Source organism: Mus musculus, chromosome 9 (assembly GCF_000001635.26).
Source record: "Mus musculus strain C57BL/6J chromosome 9, GRCm38.p6 C57BL/6J".
Classification (NCBI taxonomy): Eukaryota; Metazoa; Chordata; class Mammalia; order Rodentia; family Muridae; genus Mus; species Mus musculus.
Genome location: NC_000075.6, coordinates 121,506,193 through 121,520,049, shown reverse-complemented (window position 1 = coordinate 121,520,049; position 13,857 = coordinate 121,506,193). Strand labels below are relative to the sequence as shown.

The 13,857-nt window shown below is 46.1% G+C and overlaps 1 long non-coding RNA gene across 1 annotated transcript in view; it reads right to left on the bottom strand.

Moving 5' to 3' along the window:
• The window catches only part of Gm38661, a 36,500-nt gene that overhangs the window by 8,108 nt on the left and 14,535 nt on the right, over window positions 1–13,857 (bottom strand). Inside the window, exon 2 of the long non-coding RNA XR_001779325.2 lies at window positions 4,015–4,112. This is a non-coding gene — a long non-coding RNA (predicted gene, 38661). The remainder of the gene's footprint in view (window positions 1–4,014; window positions 4,113–13,857) is intronic.

Sequence of the window (13,857 nt, the reverse complement as noted above, 5' to 3'; positions counted from 1 at the left end):
TTTGTTTTCTGGACAGGAGTTCTCTGTGTAGCTAAGTCTATCCTAGACTCTATAGACCAGGCCAGCCTCAAACTCACAGAGATCTTCTTGCTGCTGCCTCATGAGTGCAGGGATGAAAAGCATGCACCACCACCACTCAGCTTGTCTACAGATTTTTAACTTTGTATCTTGGAATAGCTACAGGTACATAAGAATGCCAATAAAGAAAATGCTTAAATGAGACATTTCCCCACCATCAGGCAAGGAAACAATGTTTCTGGGCTTGCGGCTCAGGAGGCTGAGAAAACAGAATTGTTATGAGTTAAAGACCAGCCTGCTCCACAAAGTGAGGCTTTGTCTCAAGAAATAACATTAAAAAAAAAAAAAAAAAGGCTGGGAAGATGGCCCAGGAAGTAAAGTGCTTGCTGAACAGACATAAAAATCTGAGTTTGATCCCCTAGAGTCACGTTTAAAATAATAATAATAATCTGGACGTGGTGATGCACACCTGTAATTCCAATGTGGATGAGGATCCCTGGGGCAGTCTGAATAGCTAAGGGCTGTGCCTTCATGATTGCATGTTCGTATGCACTTTGACCTGGTCCTTGCAGATGTGGGAGAAGTACACATCTGTACAAGGGGAGAGCCGTCCAGTGACTGGGAGATGTCATGCTGCTAAGTTGAATTCTATTGAACTACAAAATAAAGTGGATAAACGTGTGTGTTCCCCCCAACCTACAAATAACCAAGAGTGATCAGGTTGAGAAACCACACATGTAGCATATGCTGTGACATCATTACTAAAAGTTAAAGCAGACCCAGAGTGCGGTATGCCTGTGTTTATAGCTGCACCCAAGTTGAAGGAAAGAAAGGGGGTCATACATAGGTCATGGGATAACAGAAGATAGGGAATGCTGACTTTGCAGTGAGCCTGGATTCCGTGTCATTTATGTGTTAGCTTTCTATCGAAACCCTGAAGCAGTCAGCTTGTAATGACAAAAGGTAGCTTTTGGCTATCCAGCCTGAGGTTCCAGACTAACTGGTGGGCCCTCCCTCTTGTTTTGGGTCTGAGACTAAGCAGCACACCTCAGGAGAAGATGTGAGGGACTCACACTACAAGCAAAAGGAAGACCAACGGGGCATGGGGTCCAGTAATACCTTGAAGACAGGACTGGCCCAGCCACTTAAGCATCTACCACTGGGTCCCGCCTCTCATAGGCTCCTCCTCCTGATACTCTTGACCCAACTTGGAACTCTGCAGAAAAGGGAAATTTTAGGTAGGCTGACAAAATAGGGTTTGAAATGAGGGAAGCTGTGGTCTGGTTTAGGCATCAATGGTGGTGGTGGCGGCAGTGCATGTGTGTGTGCGTGCATGCGTGCATGCGTGCATGCGTGCATGCGTGTATGTGTGTGTGGTCAATCTCAACTGTCATTCCTCCGATGCCTTTTTTTTTTTTTAAGACAGGGTCTCCCATTGGCCTGAAGCTCTCAAATTTGGCTAAGCTATCTGACAGCAAGCCCCAGGGATCTACCGATATCCACTTCTCCAGTTCTGAGATTGTCAACAGGTGCCACCATACCTGGCTTTTTTTAAACTGAGAACTGAATCCATATCCTCATGTAGTGAGTTACAGGCACTGAGGAGCTGGCTGGCCTATGCTGACATCGGTGGAAAGCAAGCACTTTATCAACTTTTCCTAACCGAGTCTTCTCCTCAGCTGCCACATCCGTCATCCACCCCACCTTCCTTTAGATACTTAATTTCAGGCTCAGTTATCAAGAGTGCCCACCCCTACCCCCACCCCACCCCCAGACTAAAATTCAGCTCTAAGTGTAGGTGAAACAATCTCCGAAAAAGCCTGCTATGGACATCATTATTTCCAATAGCACAGTATCAGGAGGGACAAAAAGTCTAGTTGTGCTGTGGTGGCCAATGCCCAAAATGTAAGCTGGCTTTAAAATCACTTTATAAAGCAGATAAGACAGAGGAAGAAGATGCTAAAAATATATTAGTGTGTTATTATCTAAACTTTTAACTCCAGGAGTTACACTTTAAGGGGATAATGAGCTTATTTATGGAGATATTAGTCACTCATTCAAATGTCCAACAGTAATAATGTGGGTTATCCGCTCTGTATAATAAGCATCTGATTAGCTCTTAATGTGTGTGAAACCCTGGGTTAGGTATGGGAACAACAGAGCAGTACGATATCTGCCTCTCACTGAGGGAAAGTCACTCTGCTGCCCATTTCCCATCATTAATGATGTCCGGGTCTCCCACCCTCCTCCGCGTCTATCCCCTCATCAGATGAAGATACACTCATAAATGCATTTCCAATTCATTTGACATTAGTTTCTGATACAATTGCTGTGTGACCTTATGAAAGATAAGCAAAGTGGGCAGCGCAAATTGATCCCCGTAGCCCTGAAGCATGGAAGAGCCCCAAGATAGGAGAGACAGTGTTTGCTCAATGACAGAATTACATCCATCACATTTTATTGCCTGATAGAGGATTTAGGAGCATGGAGCATGATTTATTTGAACTTGTAAATAACACCGGTATTGATGAAGCCGTCTTGTAAGAGAGATAGCCTGAGATTATGGCCACGGAAGGTCGTGTCTGTCCAGATGTCGCCCCAGACTACTGTTGAACAAGGTGAAGGTGTGTGACATAGATATGTCAATCACTGCCTGTCCCTCTCAGCACAGGCACCCCTGACATCTCCAGACAGAACTTCTTCACAACTGAGCCTGATCTGGAGGACAATTTGGGGTGTCTGTAGTTTATCGTTCTGCCTTTAGATTAAATCACAGCTAATTCAAACCACAGTGTTAAGAATCTACCTTTGGTTTTTGAGGCAACGCCCTAGAGGTGATCCCACCATCTTTGCCATTCTTTTGCTTCACTGTTTAAAGCATTTTAATGGAGACACTGCCATTTAAAACATCCTTAAATGCCTGGTGTTTCCATTTAAACTTAGTCTCCTTTTTTTTCTTTTCTTGCAGATGGGTGTCCAGAGTCAATCCCTGTCCAGTTTCTCCCTCTGCCTCAACCACCCACCTCCATAACACATCAGCTCTTGTTGGCTAGTTGTCTATCTCAGTTTCCCAGTCCCCAGGGAGCACGAGACTCACTCCTCAAAGACACAAGGAGAGATGCTCATGGGACGTCAGAGCTGGGTAAGGACCCCACTGCCGGGCTCCGTGAGCTCAGGAAGCTCTCCCCACCCACTCCTGAGAGGCAGCCTCTCATGTAGGCACCATCTGTAACCCACAGCAACATTCTCACTAGCGATGAGGAGAAGAAAGCAAGCCTACGGTAAGAGGGGAGAGCTGGTGCAGACAGTGGTGTTGGAAAGAAGAGAGGAGCCCCGAGGAGTTCATGGAGAGACTGCCCATGTTCCTCACTGTGCCAATGGTTCCAATGGTGTGCACAAGTATCAGAGAGAGCCAAATGCAGCACTGTACATCTGAGCAATTTATTGCCCTTTAAACCTTGGCGAAGTGGTCTTTGAGAATGATGAACTCTTAATTCAACTTCCATCAGGCCTGGCTTGGTCTCAGAACCCACCGAGGGGGTTTCCTCACACAAGCCTTGCTCTGTAACTCAGTCCCCTGTGGTCATGAGCCTCTACACAGAAGTGGCACTCCTTCTGCTGTATGTGGGTCACACTGTGACCTTGATGAGAGGCTCAGGACAACGGACATTCCTCAGGTGAGAGCTCCAATGAGAGAATTCAACTTGCTTCGTTGGACTGTCAACCCACCCAGAGCTCTCCAAAGCCATGACTAAGTCTTGTTCATTCATTTATTGAGGTGAGTTGGGGTTACCAAGTGTTTCCTTCCTGGCAGAACCTCAGCTGTGTTTTAAAGGGAAGCTCTCATAACCCAAATGAACCCCCGTTAATCATCTTCCTCCACCCTCTTCCGCAGGCACTGGTGAAGACAACTATGACAGAGGACACCATAGCTTCCAGGACCCCCCAGAGCAAGGGCTCAGATCACATTTAGCTCCAGATGATGAAGGTGAATACCTGTGCCCCTATCTGTGTAGTCTTCTGACCATGTGTCAGGTTCAGGTTTTCTTCAGGATGATCCTGTCCACCCAGGAAGGAATTCTTCGTTCACCAGCCTGTACGGACAAGGCAGGACAGACCTTGGAGAAGTCAGTGGGAATCTGGTCTAAACAAGATGCACAATATTAGAAGTGATTGAACCATTGAGAATGTGGGTCTGCATCCAGGTACAGCTGGATCTGGGTTTTGAGGGATGCTGTCTCCCTCCTGCCTCTTCCCATCCACGGTCCTCTGTAATGTCCACTCTCACTTTTTGTGTTAGAGAGATTGATGACAAAAGTCTCTATTCCCCTCCCCTCAGGGTTGACATAAGAAATTTTAGACAAGAACTCTGATTGGCTCTGCTCTGGTTATGGGCTGACCGACCACCCAGCTCCTTGTAACCAGGGGAATGGGATGTTATGAATGGATAAAACCAAGTTCTGGTCCTCCCTGTGGTGGAGCCAATCACTAAGGGGAAGTGGATGGGGTGGACACACTCCAGTCACACGGATCGCTTTTCCCAGATTGAAATAGAATCTTCTAACAAAAGGAGACCAAGGTGGGGGAGAGATAGCTCAGTCAGGAAAGTGTGGAGACCCGAATTCAAATCCCAGCCAGAACCCTCGTAAGAAGAAGAAAATGAAGCACCAGACACCTGCTTATGATCCCACACTGGGAAGGTAGACACAGGTGGATGCCGGGGACTCCAGGTCCTGACACACACACACACACACACACACACACACACACACACACACACGCAGACACAATTTTAAAAAGGAGAAGAACAGAATGCATGCTGGGAAGCTTTACAGAGTCCATTAAAGCAGAGAAGACAAAGCAACTCCAACCAGCCAGGCTGCTATCTGAAGAAAAGGCAGTTTTGCTGTCACGGGGAGGGTCACAGGGCTAGCCTTCCCTCAACTGGTGGCTTTTACTCCCCTGCTGTAGGTCACTGACCAGCTTCTGGTGCACTATCGTGTTTGGGCAGCAGAAGAAAAGGCCTAAAGGCTGCCTTCCCCATCAGCAGCAAAACCACCAGGCTGGCTTTTAATATATTCAAAGTGGAAAGACACTTGACCTTCTCAGAGAAGAAAGCAGCTCACTCCAAGTGGGGAGGGGCATTAGCGAGCAGGAAGCCACCATCCTGTCCTTGGCCTGGGAAGCCTGGGAAGGGGTGATAGACTGTCATGGTGGAAAAGAGCACCTTCCTCGCTTTCCACCAGGGTGCAGGGCTCTGTCCTCTGAAAGTCCACAGTCTGAGGTCCCTGCACCTCCTTCCTGTTCAGGGCTATTTTGCCCAAGAGAAAGGACACTTGGGCTAGTCCATTAGGACTCAGAAGACAGTCTGACGTCTAGCACTGCTCTTTGGTCTCCCATGTTCTGCCAGTGAGGCTCTGCGCGAGCATTTTAATTTCTTGGAGTCTCTATTCCAAAGGGCAAATGAAGATAACCAGCCCTGAAGCTGCTGGGAAACACACCAGAAAATGACCTCACACTTTATTCCCTGTTCGATGAAAAAAAAAAAAATCTGAGACAATCTTTGAGAACCTCTTATTCAATTGTTCTTAACAGTACTCCATACCAAGGAGAGCGTGTGAAGAACTGTCCCACTGACCACACGCAGTCATATCCCATTTCTCCTCACGTTGGCGCATGCCCTGCCTGCTTCTTCATTAATAGCATCATGGAGATAATGAACAAAGAGAAAGAGAAATAACAGTGGTTTAGTGTGTTGGTTGGCATTTAGGGAATCCTATTTTTTCCCCAGAACTCACAAGCTGAAGGAAAGAATTGAATGCTGAATGTTGCCCTCTAATCTCTAACTGTGGCTCCCACTTCAAGAAATAAACATAATTTAAAAAAACACTATTTTTAAAGAGCCCTGAGAGATGATGTAACAGTCAAGAGAGCACGCATAAGACCTGAGTGAGGCTCTTATTATCCACCAGGCCAGGAGCTCACAGCTGCCTGTAACTCCAGATCTGGGGAATCGGTCGGCCTCTTCTGACTCCTCCAATACCCCTCACAGATGTAGATGTGGGGAGTGCATGACGTGGTGTGTACATCCTGCCATGAAGGACTTGCTCTGGGCCCGTACCCTCAGAGAAGATGGATTCTTACTTCTCACCTAGCAATTCATGCCATGGTTTGGGAGGATGTTCAGTGTCTTCTAGCCCCCTTACCTAGGGGATAAGAACATGGCTTCCTGCCTTTATTCTGCTATAAGAAGTAGCACCCCAGCACCCATATGCTGGGGTGCTTCCCTCTGCCCACTCTGAATCCTGATTGCAGGTTGAGGTGTGAATTCTCCTCTTGATGCTGACTGGATTGAATTAGCAGTTCAGCTTCCTTAGTTTCCCCAGCCTATTGTTCCGCTTATTTGGAATTGGCCTCTATACTGGATACACTCAGCCTTAGCTTTCCAGTATATGTTGCTGATCTGTAAATATGCAGACTTTGTGGGTCTTTGGTTTTAGCTATATATTTTATTTTTCTTTTTATATTTTACCTATCACTCTTTGAAGACGAAGGAACTCAGTAAAGTAACATTTTATAGAAGAAAATAGAAACCTGATTTCCCTAAGATCTTATAGGTAAGAAACACAGTGAGACCACCAGCCAGGAGCACAAAGTGGATGCTCCAACCATGGCATCAGAATGCCCTTCCTTTCAAAAAGATTTGCTGTGAGCTCCTCTGCAAGAGCAACAGTATTCATAACTACTGAGCTATTTCTCCAGCCCAGACAATGGTCTCTTTTTTACTCTGGAGAATCTAGAGGTTCTTTTATGGCTGCTTAAACAGAGAATCTCATCCTGTATGTATAAAATGAATCAATAGTCAAGGTAACAGTTAATCAGGAGTTGAAAACCTGCAACATTCACTTCTTTTGTGAATGACATTGATTTCAAGTATTGGCGACGACAATATTCACAAAGAGCTTTTAATGCTCAAGTAGCAGCAAAGATGTAAGCTATACACCACTGTCTGGGGCACAAGACACAACGGGATTTACAACATAGATCCTACTCCGAGCTGGCCCCGGAATATCTGTTTTTAAAAATACAATATACGAAATGACAACTCAAAGGATTGGGGGCTGTTGTAGAAAGCTATCTTCCAAGCTAACAGAGGATCATCATGACTGCGGGACTACTCAGTGACGCGGGTGCTTTGGGAGGGGATCACTCAAACTCTTATAATTGAGAGACAGACAGACAGACAGACAGGGAAGGAGGGAGGGAGGGAGGACAGCTACAGGTGTCTCCTCAGGCACCTTCCACCTTTGGTTTGAGAAGGGCGTCTCTTACTGAGGCCCAGATCTTCTCCCTGCAGGCTATAGCTTGTCTGACCAGAGAGCCCTGGGAGATACTGCTGCTCCCTCCCCAGCACTGAGACTGTAGGTCTATCACACTTCTTAGCCTTGTGCTTGAGCTTGAGCTCAGACCGTCATTCTCATAAGGCAAGCTCTGAAACTTCCTTCACTTAATCCAAGGGACGGGCAGGTTCTCCGCTTCAGTAGCCTGGCACAGTGGGTCCGGGCAGTCCTGCGGTAACTAACTGTGAAGCACAGCACACCCTCACCTTCGTTTTTTTATAACCTGTAAAACGTCACTTAGCTATTACGTGGTCTGAGAAAATGTGGGATTGTGGGCACTTCTGCAGTGATACATATTCACATCACTAAGGACAGCTGCAGGCTCTTACCGTGGTGTCCATTTCCACCAAACTGAACTCAACTGATGGAGCTTCATACATTTCAGTGTTAAATAACAAAGTAACCTTCATGGATGCAGATTAGACAGCACCTCGGGGTAATGTGCATAAAACCAAGCACGTATCCATAGGGGTAATATCAGTATATCAGCATGAACAGCCAAGGTGGCCGTGTGATGACTCATCTTGGCTGTCAACTTGACTGCATCTGGAACCAACTAAAACACAAGCTGCTGGCACTTCTGTGAAGGATTTTTAAAAAAAATATGTATTTATTTATTTATTTATTTTATTTAACACTGTAGTTGTACTCATGGTTGTGAGCCACCATGTGGTTGCTGGGATTTGAACTCAGGACTTTTGGAACAGCAGTCAGTGCTCTTAACCACTGAGCCATCTCTCCAGCCCCTGTGAAGGATTTTCTTAATCACATTATTTGAAGCAGGAAGATGCACCCTAAATCTGAGCAGCACCTTCTGGTGGCACCCAGATCAAAGGACTTGGAAGAAGGAATCTGCTTTCTGCCTGCTTGCCCTGACTCTCGCTGGCTGATATTCCTTCACTGATATTAGAAAGTGCTAGCTTCTTTGTGATTCCAAGGTAGACTAAAGACCAGAAGCTCTTCAGGAATTTTCTAGGCCTTCAGTGCCAGATTGAGACCATGGACTGAACAACGTCTGATTCTTTACCTATCCAGTGTGAGACAGCCATTGTTGGACTATACAGACCGTATCATATAAGTCACTCTTATAAATTCTTATATATGTATACATATGAAAGAGAGTGTGTGTGTGTTTGTATATACTTGGCCCAGAGAGTGGCACTACTTAGAGGTGTGGCCTTGTTGAAGTAGGTGTGTCACTGTGGGCATGGGCTTAAGACCCTTATCCTAGCTGCCTGGAAAGTTAGTGTTCCACTAGCAGCTTTCAGATAAAGATGTAGAACTCTCAGCTCCTCCTACACCATGTCTACCTGGATGCTGCCATGCTCCTGCCTTGATGATAATGGACTGAACCCCTGAACCTGTAAGCCAGCCCCAATTAAATGTTGTTTATAAGACTTGCTTTGGTCATGGTGTCTGTTCACAGCAGTAAAACCCTAAGACAGAAGTTGGTACCAGGGACTGGGGTATTGCTTGATACACCTGACCATGCTTTTGTTTAGAAAAATGTGGGTTTTGGGACTTTGGATTTGGAAAGCAGTGGGATGCTTTAAATGGGGCTTAATGGGCTATCCTAGTAGGAATATGGAAGACTTTGTTGCTGTGAGTGATTTGAATTGTGCAGACTTGGCCCAAGAGGTTTCAGTGAAGAATTTCAATATGTGGTCTAGAGACTGTTTTTGTGCTATTTTTGGTGAAGAATGTGGCTACTTTTTGCCCTTGTCTGAAGAATCTGCCTGAGGCTAAGGGGAAGAGACTCAGATTAATTGCATTGACAAAGGAAGTCTCAGAAACGCGCGCCATAAACTTTGTTCTCTGGTTAAGTCTCATGAAGAACATTTCAAACAAGCATAGTGAGCTGAGAAAGGGAAAATATAAAATATATGGTTCAAGTATTAAAGGGGCACCAGGAAGGGAAAAGGAGCTGAATCCTGTGTTCCAGGATTAAATTGAATTAAGGGAGTTGTGACCTTGGGGCAAGATTCCACCCAACTAAATTTAGGTCCAGGCATGTTAGTATAAACCTTTAATTCCAGAAGGCAAAGACAAGCAGATCTCTGAGTTCAAGGCCAACCTAGAACAGAGCAAGTTCTAGGTGAAGAAAAACTTAAAATATGGGCTTGGTGGATCACACCTTTAATTCCAGTGCTCAGGGCATGCAGATCTCTGAGTTCAAGGTCAGTCTACAGAGCAAGATCCAGGGCAGCCAAGCTTAGGCAGTGAAGGAGCTGGAAAAGAGGAAGCTGGTGATAATGTAATAGAACGAGGGGGCCATGTTCCAGCCCCAGCAAGCAGCAGAACTCAGCCACTTTGGCCATGTGGCTCTGGCTTTAGAGTCAAAAATAAAAGGGACTACTGGGATATTGATGCTGGTTAGCTGGAGCTAAGAAATTAGTAGTGATTAAGAACAGACCAGCATCACTGAGGTGAAATCTGGGAGGTGTTTTCTAAGAGCACAGAGGTTGTGTTCCAGAGATAGCGAGGTTTTACCTTGTGCTGGACTCTACTTAGTAATGTATAAGAGTCACCCAGGTGGTACTGGTTTTGAAGGCATGAAGGGGTCATGAAGAGCAGCTGAGGCTCGGCACTGTGAGAGGCCATAGAAGGTCAATGGTGAAGGTGCAGCCTCAGTTGCAGCTGATGGCCCAGGACTGAAGGGATCATGCAAAGGAGTTGAGGCTTGGCACCATGAAGCGAACCTATGAAAGACTATTGGTGAAGCCTATTTGGAGTGGAACACCCCAGAATTTTGGAGACACCAGTACCACAGGATGATCACTAAGAACAGCAGCAGCAGTGGCGTGGATCAACCTGAGCTTAGAGTGCTACAGAGGGCAGAGCTAGAGAAGTGACACCAGCCCTTTGGAGGTCCCCCGGAAGATCTTGTGTAGATCCCAGACATTGAAACAAGCTGTAACATTGAAATTGCTGTGGAGACCCCAAGATGTTCAAGATGCCAGAGCTGTGGGATATCTGGTAAGGAATGCTGCAAACAAGAGTGGAACCAGCCCAGGAGAAAGAAGTTTGTTGCAGTCAACAAAGATGAAAAAGGAGTTGGAGACCTGAAAACCACTTTGACATCAGACATGGAGATGCAGAGTTTGGAGTTTGCCCAGCTGATTTCTTGTCTTGCTTTGGGGATTACAGTTAAGTGACTGGATGGATCTTAGAAGAGACTTTGAACTTTGGACTTTTAACATTGTTGAGACTACTAAAGACTATGTGGACTTTGGAAGTTGAACTAAATGTACTTTTTTAAATTGTGCTATGGTTATATATGGCCCCCATAGACTCATATGTTTGAACAGGCGTATGGGGGCCAGGGAGTGGAATATGATGGTTTGTACATGCTTGGCCCAGGAGTGGCACTATTTAGAGGTGTGGCCTTGTTGAAGTAGGTGTGTCACTGTGGGTGTGGGCTTAAGACCCTCACCTTAGCTGCCTGGAAGTCAGTCTCCCACTAGCAATCTTCAGATGAAGATGTAGAACTCTCAGCTCCTCCTGCACCATGTCTACCTGGATGCTGCCATGCTCCTGCCTTGATGATAATGGACTGAACCCCTGAACCTATAAGCCAGCCCCTATTAAATACTTATAATACTTGCCTTGATCATGGTGTCTGTTCACAGCAGTAAAACTCTAACTAAGACAAATAAATATGGATATATTCACATATACACAAACATATATATATGGTTGGATCAGTTTCCAATCAATTGATTTCCTCTGGATACAGTTTTATGGCATAGGAGTGTGTGTGTGTGTGTGTGTGTGTGTGTGTGTGTGTGTGTGAGTGAAAGAGAGAGAGAGAGTGTACCAGATTTTTGTCATTTAAAAAATGTCACATTTAGCATTTTTAAAGGACCCAGACTAATACAAGCCCCCAGCTGAAGGGACACCAGTCTGAATAGGCAAGATCAAGACAAAGACAATCACAGGCCAGCTAGTTTCCAGCAACTGTGAAGTGTCATATTGTAGAACATGTCCTTGCTTCAAAAATGCTAAATGTGACATTTTTTAAATGACAAAAATCTGGTACACACACACACACACACACACACGTACTCCCATGCCATAAAACTGTATCCAGAGGAAATCAATTCTCACAAAAGGTCTTGTGATTGCTGTTCCCATCCTGACAACCTCGAGCACACTCCACAGTGGGATCACCATCAGTCGGCTACTTGACCTAGTTTTACAAACTGTGCTGTCCCCAAAGCACACTTCTCATAAATGGAAATAATTAAAGTGTGGGCACTCTGAAGGACTCCCCTTCCACTCAGCACACACCCTGCTGGGGAGTTGAGAGCATCCTGGACCTATGTCCTTTCCATCCGGGTGAGGTAGCGCAGGCTCATTGTCTCAGACTGACTGCTGGAAGTGTCTGCACTGCCAGGGTGAAGCCAATACCTGAACTCTCTTAGAAACAAGAACAGGGCAATCATTGGACTCTAGGTGGGTCCTGTGGGATCCACACTTCAGGTCAGCATAATATCTCCTGACTCTGAGCACTGGAAACACGCACCAATGATCCAGGCTTCTTAACTCTAGTCAAAGCTGAGGATGCAGGCTCGTCTGCAGAGTGCTTGCCTAACGTGCAGAAAGCCCAGGTTCAACTTTATAGAAACCAGTGATGGTGTTGCACATCTACAATCCCAGCCCTCTGGAGGTAGAGGCCAGAGGACAAACGTTCAAGGCCATCCTGAAATAGACTCCCAGACCTTAGCATATCTGTTGCCATTGGAGATACCATTCTGACCTTAGAACCCAGCACCTGCCAAAATGGAAACCAAGACCTAATCCATCAAAGACCTGGTGGATAGCTACAAGTTCCAGGAAAACATCTGAATGTGTTAACCTTGCCTATTGGTTTCTGTAGCTTTGCTTCTTGCTAACAGAAGTACGCCAAACAGAATGTGGTTTTGTTCATAAAAGACAAAGACCATGAGGCTTGGAACTGCATGATTTGGGCAAGTTCTCCAAGCAGTTGCTGGCCAGCAATACACACTTTCTATTTGACTCTTTTTTTTTTTTTTAACTTGTCTTACACGTAGAGTTTGAGGCTAGCCTGGGCTTCATAAGATCCTGTTTATGAACAAACCAACCCTTTTTTTTTTTAATTTAATTTTTCTAAAGTGCCACCAGCTGGGATCGAGTGTTCAAGCACATTAGCCTACAAAGGACACTTCACACTCAAAGTTCAAGTCTAGCCTACAACACGGTCTCAGGTAGTGCCCAAGAAGAAAGGGAGGTTTCCACCATGGGGAAGGTGGAAGGGTATCAATTCCCCAAAGCTGAAATTTACCTCTATGTATAGTATGTTGGGCTCCTCCCAACAAAGAGCACACTGGGAGTCACGGGGCCATAGAAGTCAGGCCAACCTATAGGGGAGAGCTGTGGTAGGGCACTCATGGGCTCCGAAGCCTCTAGGGTCGTGAATGCAGGCCTGCATGTGACCACCATTTTCTCCCACTCACAGTGTGGTGAGGTTCTTTCTAAAGCCTGGAAGCAAATATCCAGGAAAAAGAAATATAACCACATCTCTGAAGACAGCAGCACCTTCTCTCGGGTTCTTTAGGCCCATCTGTGTCCTCTCCAGGCAGGCAGACTGCCTGTAAATCCCAGGGCTCCGGCTGCAAACTCACCCACTCCTGGCTCTGGATCTTCTCGGCTGTAGCACAGCACATGCGTCTCCTTTTGCAGCCTGGCACCTCTTGCAGTAACAAGACTTGCCAAGAAGTAGCTACACTCCCTTTCCTGCTCTTTACATCCATAATTTCGCTTTTAAAATAGCATCTTATTATACAAAGGGTCGTCCACCAGGAGCCTGAAATAGCCAGAGAGTTTAGAGCTCTGGTGGACTTGAGGGGTTTGTGTAGTATCCCTCTCTTCCTTTACCTCAACTGAGTCAGAATGGAGGATGAGTGGCTGGGAGCCTTGGGATGCCTTTCTAAACTGAGAGCTTCCAGAGAGCCTCTGTGCTCTTCTCCCTCCCCTGAGCATTGTTTTGACATCAGACTTTGTTCAGAGAACGGCAGTACTTGGGGAAATGGCAGAAAATGCAAATTCTCCCATCCTCAGGGCTTCTGATCCACTAAAGATTTATCCTGTCAATGAAAGACACAGCTCTCACCTCGTGAGTGGCCATGGCTTGGGAACAGGGACTCAGGTTTCCCTAACTCTCTCAACATGAGACTCTGGGAACATTCAGATTTCTTGGGGTCCATTATTTCAAAACTTAAGAGCTAAAGGGAGAGGGCCAGGTCTCCCTTTAGAGCACTGTCATTCCTGCCAGCCCAGGTCCCCCTTTAGAGCACTGTCATTCCTGCCAGCCCAGGTCTCCCTTAGAGCACTGTCATTCCTGCCAGCCCAGGTCCCCCATTAGAGCACTGTCATTCCTGCCAGCCCAGGTCCCCCTTTAGAGAACTGTCGTTCCTGC